The following is a 16,764-nucleotide window of genomic DNA, read 5'->3' on the forward strand; positions in this document are numbered from 1 at the left end:
AAAAAAGAATGTATCCCTGAAATGACTGCCTCCTCCAAACGTTTCAATGATATTCTCACCACGTCTGGAGCTGCTGCAATTCCATCATCTGGTTAGCTGAAATAATCTGAGCTGCAGGTGAAACGCAGTTAGGATGACTTGAAGTAGAAAGAGGCAACAAGCTCCCTTAGAGCACTGAGTTCCTGCCTTAATTCCCCAGTTGTATTTCTGTCCCACAATTTTCCAGTGTTGTTCTTCTGCGAGACACCCACTTACAGTTAACAGTTCCAAATAGCCTCTTCTAAATCTTGAGAATGAAGAAGAGTCTGATGTATCTCATCATTTTTAATCAGACTCTTTCAACACATTCCCCATCTTAACTTTTGTTGATCATATTATCATTTTACTCTTCATCTGCAGCATGACCTCAAGGAAAAGATTAAACTGTTAGGTGAAATGATGAGGAACATCTGTGCATTTCCTCTGCTCCCTCTGTGACGAGTAGGGAGAACAGCTCTGCCAGTATCAGGCTTGGTTGATAGAATCTAAGCAATAATGCATCCTTGTAGGTATTACCCATTAGACTTCCTCTGAGCCCTTTCACATACAGTCCCTCCCCCCATTAGGTTAGGTATCATTGAGATGGCAACAAACATGCCCCTGTTAGAAAGGAAACAGCCACATCCGGCTTATGAACGATATTGTCGAGTCATTTCTCCTGTGGCAGCCCTTCTAATACTCGGTTCCTTCTCTAGGGAGCAGGTGCAGAGCTGGTGGAAGCTTTCTCCTGCAAAAAGGCTCTTCCGGCTTGCACCTGCTGAGAGCTGAATTGATGTTCTCAGCCTGTGACCGTTCTGCCACTTTTAACCTAATTTACCAAGATGCACTTTACTTGCAAATTCAGAATGCGAGCCACCTGTGACCCAACAACCAGAAAAGAGACCATGCAATTTATATAAGTAGAGACCCTTGGTGTTGTAGCAGTCAAGGTTCTTGTGGGTAGTCTTTTCCCTTTGCAGTGAGGCCTAACAAAGGATAAGATAGATAATTTCTACCTAAAATTACCTGCTGAAAAAGGAAATATCAAGGCACTCAGCTCTTCGTAAGTGTAATGTCATTAGTTATCACATTTCAGGGACTCAGAGTCACAAACAAATGACTAAACTGGTTGAACATAAAAGAGAACTCAGGTTTCCAGAGTCATGGTCTACTCCTTTTTTATGTCACTGAAAGTTACCGTTTTTTCTCAAGTGTCCCCACAAAAACACTTGAAGTCACGGCATGGAGGAAGTTCATGAGTCCATGAATTAACTTGATAAATATTGTAAAACAGAGGAAAGAAAATTATACATTAGGCGATGGCTCTGATCCTCTTAATGTGGAGCCTGATGAGACTCAATTTTACTGTGAAATATGTCAACACAATTGAACAAGTCAACATGAAGGTTTCTCTCCAATAAGAGTTTCTCCTTTGGAAATTATGTTCCCAACCTACTCCCAAATTTAGCAGGTCTAATAAATTCTCGGACTTTAGAGTGAGTCCACCAGACAATATGAATGAATGAACTCATTTTTTTCTTACACAAGTCAGTAAGTCATATAAATAGGGTTACTGGGTGCTGCCCTGTGTCTCCACCCATACTTTTGGGTCAGATCCAGCAAAATAAAAGAAGTTTCCAGATGCCAAGTGATAAGCTACCATTGACCCAGACGGGTAGCCTTCTGGTTGGTTTGACTGTATGGGACTCAAGAATGTCACAAATACTCAAAACTATACTCACACATATTCAACGTGTTGGTTCTGGCTAAGCAATACACTTATTTTCTAAAGAAGATGGTCTCCCTTGTAGATTTTTAAGACACGTTTGTTTCACCTGACGATACCTGGAACATCGCATGCTTTATTCTGATGGCACACCATTTCATCCAGCCAGGCTTCTGTCTGAGAATGTTTAATTTTCACCCTATTCTTAGAGCAAGTGCTTATTAAAAAGTAGGCCTAAAAATTTCTTACTTGAGTTGTCAGGGAGTCATTATTCTGTGGTAAATGGTGCAAAGAAAGTCATGTTGAAGAATGGGAAATATGCTTATTTTATGAAGTGATATACAACACAATGAGATCTGTTTTACAACTGCTGTGCTGCATTTAATTATCTTCCATTTTTACTTTAAAAACTCTGACAGTGAATTCACTTCCATCGGCTTCTAAGGGAGGTCAATAATCTTCATCCTCTGAAGGTCAGCCAGATTTCCTTCATGGGAAACAGACTGCCACAGGTGATAGATTTTAAAAATCTGCCCAAATCAAAGCCACTAGGCAGAATAGAGTTAATATTTTCAGAGACTCATCGTGAAGACAGAGATGTCTGCCAGGCATCAAAATTGATGAGGCTGAATACGTGAAGTGGGTATCATGCTCACCATTAAATGATTATTGGAGTAAGTCATCAGGCATGTGTGTGATTTGTTGCCAAATCACTGGGAAAACAGAACTTTGAGTTCTGGGGAGGAAGGACCATGGAAGAGCAGGACCCAAATGGGGTCTCGAGGGACTGGTGAGATTTTTTTTTTTTTTTTAGGGGGCGGGGCACACTCAAGATGAAGAAGGTTCTGAGCAAACAAAAGAATACACTACATCCTAGCAGAGTTTCTACTCAAAATGGTTCAGAAACAGGGATTGAAACAGAAAATGCTCAGTTCCGGGCTTGAAAGGATTGGGTCCATGCCTGAGAAGTCTCTCCCCATGGACTAAGAAAAGACTGGAATCTAAGACTGCTGAACAGGTGGTTCCCAGGGTTAGAAATGTGTATCCAGTAAGCCACCACCTTGTGAAAGCTCATGCCCGTCAGTGCCTGCACTGTAACCTGAAGGCAGACAGAGGCTGTCGGATGTCAGGGAGAGTCATTTATGATGAAAGAAGTGAGAGGGGTAGGAGTTCCCTGGCGGTCCAGTGGTTAAGACTTCACGCTTTCACTGCAGGCGGCACAGGTTTGATCCCTGGTCGGGGAACTAGGATCCCGCATGCCGTGGCCGAAAAAAAAAAAAAATGAGAGGGGCTCAGTTTCTTCTGAAACAGCACCAGGTGAAACAAGTTCATATTCCGGCCCCTGGACTGAACACACTTGGGCAGCTATCCCACCAGCAGTTCCTCGGGGGAGTTTCCTCACACTCCCTCTCAACTCATCTTTTTGCAGGCTGGGTTGTAATTTCTGATTGAGCAGCCCCAAGATTAAGGGAGAAAGTGCCTTGGAAAACAGCAAGGGAAGTCCAAATGTCACTGAAGAGTCTGGGCTGAGTAGAAAAACCAACTAAATGGAGTAGAAGCAAACAGCCCCTGAAGCGCTCTCCAGCTCCTTGAAGTCCAAACTCACGAAACTGAAGCCCAGAGAGACGGAAGTCCGGACTTCCAAACCCTGGTTTCCTGTCTCAGAACGTGCATCTTCCCAAGGGTGACTTCTGGGCCGTGTACCCCTCAGGAAAGACCAAATTCTCTCCTAGCACGAGCCCTTACCCTACGAGACGCATCAGGAAAATGGTCATCTCAGCACAGCGGGAAGTCCCCAGCATTTACACCACAAATACCCACAGTGAGAGGTGGAAAGATCCTTCCATTACATTTGGGCCTTGAACAAAGAGACCCTTGAGGTACTGCTTCCATGGAAAATTCCATCTTTAATAGGAGTCACCAGAAATGTGTATTAAAATCCCCAAAGGATGTTGTCCCCATACCCATGCGCAGCTTTGTTTGTAAGCGAAATGGGCAGAACCTGAGTGACCCCGCAAAGACAAAACTGCTCAGAAAAATTTCTCCTCTACGTAGCTGCCCCAGAGCCAGAATATCTACCATTGGAGATTGGTTCCTTTGGATAAAGCATTATGCTAGGCATGGAGTCCCCTTAAAACACTCCCAGGACTATTGGCATCTTAAAGCCATCAACAACAGGATGTGAACTCACTTATCAGATGTCTATTCTAGGAGCACAAGCCTCTAGCAACTGGACTGGGGCAAGGGAGACAAGGAGAGTTAAGCAAGACCAGGAAAAGCATGAAGAGTGAGTTCATGTAATGCATTATTTTGCCCAGGACCCCAAAAAAGAGGGGGTGGGGAAACAGGTTTTTCTAAAAGATTTACCTGTCACCAATGCGGCCTCCACCGGAGGTGATAATAAAGGTTATCGTAGGCTGATGTCCCTGGTGCCGGAGGAGTAAATGCAAACATTGTAATTAAATCTAATTTTGAATCAATGCAAATTAGATAGTGCAAGAGAACATTAACATGAAGCTCTCAGTGATTGACATGGTTCCATTCACCCTACAGGCCACCAGGCATAGAGGCATTAATGCCTTAACGCCAAATGTTGGTATTTCTAAATCACTGTCTAACCTTCCCTCTGCCTCTCCCTCGCCACCCCTTAGCAATGGCATTTTAGTGACGTGGTTTCCTAGAGGGGATTATGCTTTTATTCTGAAGTCTCCTTTATAACAGTTTTCCTGCATTCTAAGGTAAATCATTAACAATGCCCCCAGAAACACATGAAACTTTGAAAAGCCTGAAACAACATTCAAATTACATATTGAATTTTTCAGAGTAAGCGGTAACGTTCGGACATATCAGGGAAGAACATTGCTAATTATCTTCTAATCCCTCCTCCCATTGCAAGAAAATGAAATTGGGATGGGACTAGAAACAAGAAACAAAACACTTGCGGTGCTCTGGCTTCAGATTTTTCACCATAAATGGCAAGAAAGAAGAGCAGATGAATACAATCTTAGATGTTAGATTAGCATCCAATAAAGTTCTCCCATCCTCGTAGTGGACCATGGGTCCTGTGACCAAATAAAGCACTGTTTGTGAAGATTCACTCTGCAGTAACCCTCCTCTTTTAAAAAAAAAAAAAAAAAAAAAGCAAAGTTGTGCTTTCACCGTTGATTAAAATTGCTAATTTTCAATACAGTTGCCTCTCTGGACTTCATAAGCACATTGAAAATTGATCAGGTGCTTTAAGTAATCCAGAGGGAAAAAATGTGTCATGACAGGAGAACACAGAAGAGGGGCAGACCCTGTTGTGTAAGAGGAGGGGAAGCAGGGTCTTACTACCCAAGACCCCAGCCTGGAGACTGCTCTAACTAGAAGTAAAAGTATTGCAAGTGAAATGGCTTCCAGGAGTGAGATGCCCACCCCCCTAACCAGCCGTGAAATAGGAATGCATAGAAGATGCTCTTCTTTCTTCCCACCCCTGATCATCCAAGCATTTTCTCTCCAGGGAGACTCCTCAGCTTCCCAGCCTCCAGACCACCCTTCAGGTCCTAGGAGAAGGCCATGGGAAAGCACAGAGCCAGCTGCCTGGAGGATGGTTTGCGGGTGTGAGACTGCTTGGACATGCCCAAGAAAGACATCCTTAAGTCTCCTGCCCTTCCAACAAGGCTTCCCTACATAGGTTGACTCCACTACCAAAATATGAAATGATAGTATATGAACAATATACCTGTGGTAGGCTGAATAACGGCCCCCAAAGATATCAGGTCCTAGTCCCTGGAACCTGAAAATGTTACCTTATTTGGAATAAGGATCTTTACAGATATGAGTAAATTAATGATCTTGAGATGGGGTGTTATCCTTGATTATCCAGGTTGTCCCTAAATGCCATCTCAATTGTCCTCATAAGAGAGAGGTAAAGGAAAATTTGATACACAGAAGAGGAGGAAACAAAGCAACTACAGGGCAGAGACTGGTGTGATGTGGGCACAAGTCAAGGAATGCTATTAGACACCAAAAGCTGGAAGAGACAAGGAACAGATTCTGCCTTAGAGTTGAGAGCTTTCAGAGGGTGTGAGGTCCCGCTGACAGCTTGATTTCAACCCAGTGATACTGATTTTGGACTTCTGGCCTCTTGATCTGTGAGAGAATAAATTACTGTTGTTTTAAGCCACCAAGTTTGTAGTAATTTGTTAAAGCAGTCACAGGAAATTAATGCAATACCCAAGCACTGGAGAGAATGCAGAAAAATAGAGTGTGTTAAAGATAGAATGTTATGAACTGAATTGTGTTCCCCTAAGATTCATATGCTGAAGCCCTAATCCCCAATGTGACTGTATTTGGAGATGGCAACATTTAAAGAGGTAATTAAGGTTAAATGAGGTCGTAAAGTAGACCCTAATCCAGTAGGATTTGTGGACTAATAAGAAGAGGGGAAAGAAAACTCTCTCCCTCCCTCCACCTACCTCTCTCACTCCATGCACAGAAAAGGCCATGTGGGGACACAGCAAGAAGGTGGCATCTGCAAGCCAAGGAGAGAGGCCTCAGGAAAAACCAGCCTCACTGGCACCCTCAGAACTGTGAGAAAACAAATCTCTGTGGTTTAAGCCATACAGTGTGTGGTCCTTTGTTATGGCAGCTCAAGCAGTTAACAAAGAAGACTCCCTTTAAGAGTTAGGTTCTTCAAGGAAATAAAGCCAGGATGACCCCACCTCCCTGGATGTCAGTCTCCCCTGTAAGACAAGATTTATACTGAGTCAGTGGTGGCAAGGAAGGGGGAAACATTCCAGGCAGGAGACCAGCAGGAGCAAAGTCGAGGCCCGCATTAAGAGTTCTGGAAAGCTTCCCCTACAAGTGCACGAGGGAAAGCTGCTTTCACGCACCACATGTTTACACGGGGTAATGCGAAGTCTAATCAGACACAGGTGTGATGTCTTGGCCCATGGGGGCGGAGTCAGCTGCCTTCAGGAGGGTCACTGTCACTCACAATTGATTGCTGCTGGTGTAACACAAGTCAAGTGTGTGCACGGTGGGCAGACTTGGGGGAGATGGAGGGAAAGAAAGGATTTAAAACATGTTTTGAGGCTTGTTCCCAGCCCCAGATAGCATTTGATGTGGGCAGGGGCCAGATTATCCCTGTCATCCAGATAACAACGAAAGGGAAGCAGAGAAGACAGCAGAGGGGCTCTGAGTTATTGCTAGGAAGATATTCTTGAGTAGCTCTTTGCCTCAGAAGGGTTCCTTCCCACACAAAAGCCAGGCAAGGTTAAATAGGCCTTCCCAGTACGCGAGGGCAAATCAAAGAAGCCAGAGGCATCACTGAGACCCAGGAGTGGCGTGACAGGTGTTGTAGACACCCTTCAGGGAGCCGACTGGCAAAAAGACAGCAGTGTGCTGGAGGTGGAGCCCTGCAGGGCAGTGCTTCCCACAACCCAGCTCACAAAGGAAATGGAGAGGTTAGAAGGACACCCTGGGGAAATGAGAGGGCTGCTAGGCTGAGGCGGCGCCTTCCCACACCTGCCCCAGCTGCTACACAGTCAATGCCTCAGCGCCCTTGTAATGCACCTGATGCCCAGCAGTTGGGTTGTGGGAAGTCCCACCCCAGAGTACCTGTCGTCATACTGGCCACCTGGCTACTTATGGGACCATGCTGGGCTCTTCCTGGGACTCAGAGTCCTGAGACCCACGTGGGCACAAGTGGGTGAGGGAAACATATGGTTCTAGAGGGGATACTGAACATGGCACAGGTGAGGCCTGACTGCCAGGTGGCAGGGGCAACAGCAGCAGGGGCACAGTGAGCCCCTCGCCTGTGACGGTGGACAGGGAGGCTGGGAGGGCCGGGAGCCATCTGGTGAGCTGGGAAAGGGACCTAAACAGCAAAGCCTTCCAAGCGACAAGAGGAGCAGAACTGAGACTGCTTCTGAACAACCGTGGCCAAAACGGTCTACCAGCATCATAGACTCCTGGAGAACATGGGGCAGAGAATGTACTCAAGTCTCTCCCATGGGAAACCAAACAGCCCATCTCAAACCTGTTGACCCATCTCACGACCTTCAGAGGTTAGTTGGCAGCCGGGTCCCCAGACCCCCACCTCACCTTCACTGAGCCGCTGGCTTCCACCACCACCATGCCACCGAAGCTGCCCTCAACAGAGTCACCAATGAACTCTGTTCCTAAAGTCACAGACATCTCCTATCCCACCTCCCTTCCTTCTCTGCAGGCTTTGACTCCACTGGACACTGCTTGTTCTCTCACACCCTCCTCCCCCTCTGACCACCCCACTCTGGATCCTTCCTGGTTTCTCTTCTTCTATGTGCCCCGTCACTACTGAGCACCCGGGGTCATCCCTGTCCTTCTCTTTGTCCCTCAGTTTGGTTGCATAGCTTTAACTACCAGCTACTTACTGATGACTCCCAGATCTGTGTTTCCTGCCCAAACTCAACTCCTGGGCTTCATACCTGAATGTGTAACCAAGGACTGCACCTCTCTACCTGTTTGTCCTGCAGGAACCTCCAATTCGCCATATTCCAAACAGAGCTCACCATCACCAATAAATACGCTTCCATCCTCCTTCTCCTCTCCTAGTGAATGACACCACAGCCAGCTGCCTGAGATGAAAACCTGGGAATTGACTCTGCTCCCCGACCCCACAACCCTTTGCTTCTACCCCCTTAATATTCCTCATATCCAACCTCTTTTCTCCATTCCTACTGCCACTAACTTTCAGATCCTCGTCATTCCTCACTTCTATTACAGAAACAGATTCCTAACGATTTCCCTGTCTTCAGTATGACCACTGCCAATGTATTTTGTTTCATTTTGTTGGTGGTGGATTTTTTAAAAGGCTTCAATCCTATTAGATGAAAGAATGAATAAATGCATTAAAAGTAGACAGTAAAATTAAAGCTCACCAGAAGAATTCTTTTTATTAGTCCGTAAGATATAAGTTCCACAAGAAATTAAGACTTCTCAGGAGCCTCAGCTGGATGAGAAAAATGCCATAAATTCTGAAAAAGCATTTTGGAGGAAAAGAAAACAAGGTACAATGCATGTCTCCAACGTATTCAAAGGCTGTAGAAACTAATAGGATTGAAACATTTAAAAAATATGTATACTTGCAAATGTTTCCATGGATCTGGTTTCTTTTACATATTTACACATTTTCATTATTTACCTTATAGAAGAATATAGCCCTAAAGAAATTTATTATTGTTTGCTACAATAAAATAGAGCCATTACAGCAAACTTTTAAATGTTGTCGGTTTAAAGAAGGACAAGAATGTGATTTGGGGCTGTAAGCAATCAGAGTCCCGAACAAGCCTAAACAAACATTTTTAATCAGTGTTACTGCTTTATGAAATTTTTAAGCTGACACTTAAGAGACGCTAATGTATAAGTTGGCACACACACACAAAAAAAATCCTGTCACCTTTACCATACATTATCTAAATGTGCTCAAGCAAATGCATTTCAAATGCCCTACCCTGCTGCTGCATGAACACATGCAGGACAGGAACACAGGAAGAACAGGGAGTCAGCAGTAACTGATTTTGTGTCCTAATTGGTGGCACTGGCTATTTCTAGAACAGCCAAATAATGTCAGGAATAAAGACATAAATTATTCATAATAACCAAGAAGAACAACATGTAAAAATTGACTGTACTGTCTCCTGGTAGAAAGCAAAAACTGAATCTTAGGCTATCCAAATATTTTTAAATGATAGAAAAGGTGATTTTAGTTTAGTAGCTTTCTATATTGAAAATGTAGACCCACAGCCATTGAATTATTACACATAACACCCCATTATCTCATCCAACACCACAGCTGTCACAAGTCACAGGACACTTGATCCACAGGCAAGTTATGATTGAAAGAGCTAAGTTCTAACCACAGACAGGAATACACAACAGGGCATCTAAAAGAATTCCCACTTGTGCCGTCCTGGGCATCTTGGCATTCTCAGCATATGATGACCTGATTGTCCGGATGCCAGATCTCAGAATGAGGGTAAGTAATCCTGGACTCTCTTTCCTGTATCAAATATGGTGCTCTTTGTTTCATGAGTTTCAAAGTTCCTAAAGCAAGGGACAAATTCTATGTAAACATACTGCCTATACATTAAAACAATATGTTCATCAGTTGTGTGTGCGTTATTTGTCGTGTGGTATATATGTGGAGAAAAAGAGAGAAAGAGAGAGTGTGTGTGTGACACAGAAAGAAAGAGAATGACAGACTAAGACAGGCAGATGATCAAAGAGACAAAGAGAAAGGGTGGCAATATTTATCTGCTTGAAAAGAAGTTAAGGAGTACACAATACTATGAAGCATAAGTTGATTTTTGAAAAGGAGACAAGAAAGAAAGAGCAACCTAAATAAGCAGAAAACATACAGGAAAGCACAACCCTTAAAAGAGATAGGAGAGGGGTGCCTTCAAGATGGTGGAGGAGTAAGACGTGGAGATCACCTTCCTCCCCACAAATACATCAAAACTTCATCTACATGTGGAACAACTCCTACAGAACACCTACTGAATGCTGGCAGAAGACCTCAGACTTCCCAAAAGGCAAGAAACTCCCCACGTACCTGGGTAGGGCAAAAGAAAAAAGGAAAAACAGAGACAAAAGAATAGGGATGGGACCTGCACCACTGGGAGGGAGCTGTGAAGGAGGAAAGGTCTCCACACACTAGGAAGCCCCTTCACTGGCGGAGACTGGGCGTGGCAGAGGGGGGAAGCTTTGGAGCCACAGAGGAGAGCACAGCAATAGGGGCATAGATTGCAAAGCGGAGAGATTCCCGCACAGAGGATCGGTGCCGACCAGCACTCACCAGCCCGAGAGGTTTGTCTGCTCACCTGCCGGGGCAGGTGGGGGCTGGGAGCTGAGGCTCCGGCTTCGGAGGTCAGATCCCAGGGAGAGGACTGGGGTTGGCTGCGTGAACACAGCCTGACGGGGGCTAATGTGCCACAGCTAGCTGGGAGGGAGTCCGGGAAAAACTCTGGACCTGCCTAAGAGGCAAAAGACCATTGTTTCAGGGTGTGCGAGGAGAGGGGATGCAGAGCACCCCCTAAACGAGCTCCACAGACAGGCGTGAGCCGTGGCTATCAACACGGACCCCAGACATGGGCATGAAACACTAAGGCTGCTGCTACAGCCACCAAGAAGCCTGTGTGCAAGCACAGGTCACTATCCACACCTCCCCTCCTGGGAGCCTGTGCAGCCCGCCACTGCCAGGGTCCCGTGATCCAGGGACAACTTCCCCGGGAGAACACACGGAGCACCTCAGGCTGTTGCAACGTCACGCTGGACTCTGCCGCCACAGGCTCGCCCCACATTCCATACCCATCCCTCCCCCTGGCCTGAGTGAGCCAGAGCTCCCTAACAAGCCATTCCTTTCACCCTGCCTTGTCTGGGTGGGGAACAGACGCCCTCAGGTGACCTACAGGCAGAGGTGGGGCCAAATCCAAAGCTGAACCCCAGGAGCTGTGCGAACAAAGAAGAGAAAGGGAAATAACTCTGTGCAGCCTCAGGAGCAGCGGATTAAATTGCCACAATCAACTTGATGCACCCTGCATCGGTGGAAGACCTGAACAGACAACGAATCATCCCAAAATTGAGGCAGTGGACTTTGGTAGCAACTGTAGACTTGGGGTTTGCTTTCTGCATCTAATTTGTTTTTGGTTTTATGTTTATCTTAGCTTAGTATTTAGAGCTTATTATCATCGGTAGATTTGTTTATTGATTTGGTTGCTCTCTTCCTTTTTTAACTTTTATATATATATATTTTTTTTTTTTTCCCTTTTTCTCTTTTTGTGAGTGTGTATGTGTACGCTTCTTTGTGTGAGTTTGTCTGTATAGCTTTGCTTTTGCCATTTGTCCTAGGGTTCTGACTGTCCGTTTTTTGTTTTTTGGGTTTTTTTTAGTACAGTTTTTAGCACTTGTTATCACTGGAGAATTTGTTTCTTGGTTTGGTTGCTCTCTTCTTTCATTCTCTCTTTTTTTTATTACTTTTTTATTTTTTTTATTTTTAATAATATTTTTCTATTTTAATAACTTAATTTTATTCTTTCTTCCTTCCTTCCTCTCTCTCTCTCTCCCCCTCCCTCCTTCGCTCTCTCTCTCTCTCTCTTTCTTTCTTTCTCTCCCTTTTCTTCAGAGCCGTGTGGCTGACAGGATCTTGGTGCTCTGGACAGGTGTCAGGCCTGAGCCTCTGAGATGGGAAACCAGAGTTCAGGACATTGGTCCACCAGAGACCTCCCAGCCCCATGTAATATCAAACAGTGAAAGCTCTCCCAAAGATCTCCACCTCAACACTAAGACACAGCTCCACCACTCAACCACCAGCAAGCTACAGTGCTGGACACCCGACGCCAAACAACTAGCAAGAGAGGAACAGAAACCCACCCATTAGCAGAGAGGCTGCCTAAAATCATAATAAGTTCACAGACACCCAAAAACACACCACCAGATGTGGTCCTGCCCACCAGAAAGACAAGATCCAGCCTCAACCACCAGAACACAGGCACCAGTCCCCTCCACCAAGAAGCCTACACAACCCACTGAAACAACCATAGCCACTGGGGGCAGAGACCAAAAAGAACGGGAACTATGAACTTGCAGCCTGTGAAACAGAGACCCCAAACACAGTAAGTCAACCAAAATGAGAAGACAGAGAAATACACGGCAGATGAAGAAGCAAGGTGAAAACCCACCAGACCAAACAAATGAAGAGGAAATAGGCAGTCTACCTGAAAAAGAATTCAGAGTAATGATAATAAAGATGATCCAAAATCTTGGAAATAGAATGGAGGAAATACAAGGAACGCTTAAAGAGGAACTAGAAGAATTAAAGAACAAAAAGCAATGATGAACAACACAATCAATGAAATTAAAAATTCTCTAGAAGGAATCAGTAGCAGAATAACTGAGGCAGAAGAACAGATAAGTGACCTGGAAGATAAAATAGTGGAAATAACTACCACAGAGCAGAATAAAGAAAAAAGAATGAAAAGAATTGAGAACAGTCTCAGAGACTTCGGGGACAACATTAAATGCACCAACATTCAAATTATAGGGGTCCCAGAAGAAGAAGAGAAAAAGAAAGGGACTGAGAAAATATTTGAAGAGATTATAGTTGAAAACTTCCCTAACATGGGAAAGGAAATAGTTAATCAAGTCCAGGAAGCACAGAGAGTCCCAGACAGGATAAATCCAAGGAGAAACACGCCAAGACACATATTAATCAAACTATCAAAAATTAAATACAAAGAAAAAATATTAAAAGCAGCAACAGAAAAGCAACAAATAACATACAAGGGAATCCCCATAAGGTTAACAGCTGATCTTTCAGCAGAAACTCTGCAAGCCACAAGGGGGTGGCAGGACATATTTAAGATGATGAAAGGGAAAAACCTACAACCAAGATTACTCTACCCAGCAAGAACCTCATTCAGATTAGACAGAGAAATCAAAACCTTTACAGATAAGCAAAAGCTAAGAGAATTCAGCCCCACCAAACCAGCTCTACAACAAATGCTAAAGGAACCTCTCTAGGCAGGAAACACAAGAGAAGGAAAAGACTTACAATAACAAACCCAAAACAATTAAGAAAATGGTAATAGGAACATGCATATCGATAACTACCTTAAACATAAATGGATTAAATGCTCCAAACAAAAGACAAAGACTGGCTGAATGGATACAGAAACAAGAGCCATACTTATGCTGTCTACAAGAGACCCACTTCCGACCTAGGGACACATACAGACTGAAAGTGAGGGGATGGAAAAAGATATTCCATGCAAAGGGAAATCAAAAGAAAGCTGGAGTAGCAATTCTCATATCAGACAAAATAGACTTTAAAATAAAGACCATTACAAGAGACAAAGAAGCACACTACATAATGATCAAGAGATCAATCCAAGAAGAAGATATAACAATTGTAAATATTTATGCACCCAACATAGGAGCACCTCAATACATAAGGCAAATGTTAACAGCCATAAAAGGGGAAATCGACAGTAACACAATCATAGTAAGGGACTTTAGCACCCCACTTTCACCAATGGACAGACCATACAAAATGAAAATAAATAAGGAAACACAAGCTTTAAATGATACATTAAACAAGATGGACTTAACTGATATTTATAGGACGTTCCATCCAAAAACAACAGAGGCTTCTTCTCAAGGGCTCATGGAATATTCTCCAGGATAGATCATATCTTGGGTCACAAATCAAGCCTTGGTAAATTTAAGAAAATTGAAATCATATCAAGCATCGTTTCCGACCACAATGCTATGAGATTAGAAATCAGTTACAGGGAAAAAAACGTAAAAAACACAAACACATGGAGGCTAAACAATACAATACTAAATAACCAAGAGATCACTAAAGAAATCAAGGAGGAAATCAAAAAATACCTAGAAACAAATGACAATGAAGACACGATGACCCAAAACCTATGGGATGCAGCAAAAGCAGTTCTAAGAGGGAAGTATATAGCAATACAATCCTACCTCAAGAAACAAGAAACATCTCAAATAAACAACCTAACCTTACACCCAAAGTAATTAGAGAAAGAAGAACAAAAAACCCCAAAGTTAGCAGAAGGAAAGAAATCATAAAGATCAGATCAGAAATAAATGAAAAAGAAATGAAGGAAACAATAGCAAAGATCAATAAAACTAAAAGCTGGTTCTTTGAGAAGGTAAACAAAATTGATAAACCATTAGCCAGACTCAACAAGAAAAAAAGGGAGAAGACTCAAATCAAAAGGATTAGAAATGAAAAAGGAGAAGTAACAACTGCCACTGCAGAAATACAAAGGCTCATGAGAGATTACTACAAGCAACTATATGCCAATAAAATGGACAACCTGGAAGAAATGGACAAATTGTTAGAAAAGCACAACCTTCTGAGACTGAACCAGGAAGAAATAGAAAATATAAACAGACCAATCACAAGCACTGAAATTGAAACTGTGATTAAAAATCTTCCAACAGGGCTTCCCTGGTGGTGCAGTGGTTGAGAATCTGCCTGCCAATGCATGGGACACGGGTTCGAGCCCTGGTCTGGGAAGATCCCACATGCCGCGGAGCAACTAGGCCCGTGAGCCACAACTACAGAGCCTGTGCATCTGGAGACTGTGCTCCACAACAAGAGAGGCCTCGACAGTGAGAGGTCTGCGCACCATGATGAAAAGTGGCCCCCACTCGCTGCGACTAGAGAAAGCCCTCGCACAGAAACAAAGACCCAACATAGCCAAAAATAAATTAAAAAAAAAAAAAATCTTCCAACAAACAAAAGCCCAGGACCAACCAGATGGCTTCACAGGGGAATTCTATCAAACATTTAGAGAAGAGCGAACACATATCCTTCTCAAATTTTTCCAAAATACAGCAGAGGGAGGAAAACTCCCAAACTCATTCTACAAGGCCACCATCACCCTGATACCAAAACCAGACAAAGATGCCACAAAAAAAGAAAACTACAGGCCAGTATCACCGATGAACATAAATGCAAAACTCCTCAACAAAATACTAGCAAACAGAATTCAATAGCACATCAAAAGGATCATACACCATGACCAAGTGGGGTTTATCCCAGGAATGCAAGGATTCTTCAGTATACACAAATCAATCAATGTGATAAACCGTATTAACAAAGAGAAGGAGAAAAACCATATGATCATCTCAATATGATGTAGAAAAAGCTTTTGACAAAATTCAACACCCATTTATGATAAAAACCCTCCAGAAAGTAGTCATAGAGGGAACTTATCTCAACATAATAAAGACCATATATGACAAACTCACAGCCAACATCGTCCTCAATGGTGAAAAACTGAAACCACTTCCACTAAGATCAGGAACAAGACATGGTTGCCCACTCTCACCACTATTATTCAACATAGTTGTGGAAGTTTTAGCCACAGCAATCAGAGAAGAAAAAGAAATAAAAGGAATCCAAATTGGAAAAGAAGAAGTAAAGCTGTCACTGTGTGCAGATGACATGATACTATATATAGATAATCCTAAAGACACTACCAGAAAACTACTAGAGCTAATCAATGAATTTGGTAAAGTAGCAGGATACAAAATTAATGCACAGAAATCTCTTGCATTCTTATACACTAATGATGAAAAATCTGAAAGAGAAATTAAGGAAACACTCCCATTTACCACTGCAACAAAAAGAATAAAATACCTAGGAATAAACCTAACTAAGGAGACAAAAGACCTGTATGCAGAAAACTATAAGACACTGATGAAAGAAATTAAAGAGGATACAAACAGATGGAGAGATATACCATGTTCTTGGATTGGAAGAATCAGCATTGTGAAAATGACTCTACTACCCAAAGCAATCTACAAATTCAATGCAATCCCTTTCAAACTAGCAATGGCATTTTTTACAGAACTAGAACAAAAAATTTCACAATTTGTATGGAAACACAAAAGACCCCGAATTGCCAAAGCAATCTTGAGAAAGAAAAACGGAGCTAGAGGAATCAGGCTCCCAGACTTCAGATTATACTACAAAGCTACAGTAATCAAGACAGTATGGTACTGGCACAAAAACAGAAATATAGATCAATGGAACAGGATAGAAAGCCCAGAGATAAACCCACACACATATGGTCACCTTATCTTTGATAAAGGAGGCAAGAATATACAATGAAGAAAAGACAGCCTCTTCAGTAAGTGGTGCTGGGAAAACTGGACAGCTATATGTAAAAGAATGAAATTAGAATACTCCCTAACACCATACACAAAAATAAACTCAAAATGGATTCGAGACCTTAATGTAAGACCGGACACTATAAAACTCTTAGAGGAAAACATAGGCAGAACACTTTATGACATAAATCACAGCAAGATCCTTATGACCCACCTCTTAGAGAAATGGAAATAAAAACAAAAATAAACAAATGGGACCTAATGAAACTTAAAAGTTTTTGCACAGCAGAGGAAACCATAAACAAGACGAAAAGACAACCCTCAGAATGGGAGAAAATTTGTGCAAATGA

The sequence above is a fragment of the Balaenoptera ricei genome, chromosome 13 (genome assembly GCF_028023285.1).
Source record: "Balaenoptera ricei isolate mBalRic1 chromosome 13, mBalRic1.hap2, whole genome shotgun sequence".
NCBI classification, from domain to species: domain Eukaryota; kingdom Metazoa; phylum Chordata; class Mammalia; order Artiodactyla; family Balaenopteridae; genus Balaenoptera; species Balaenoptera ricei.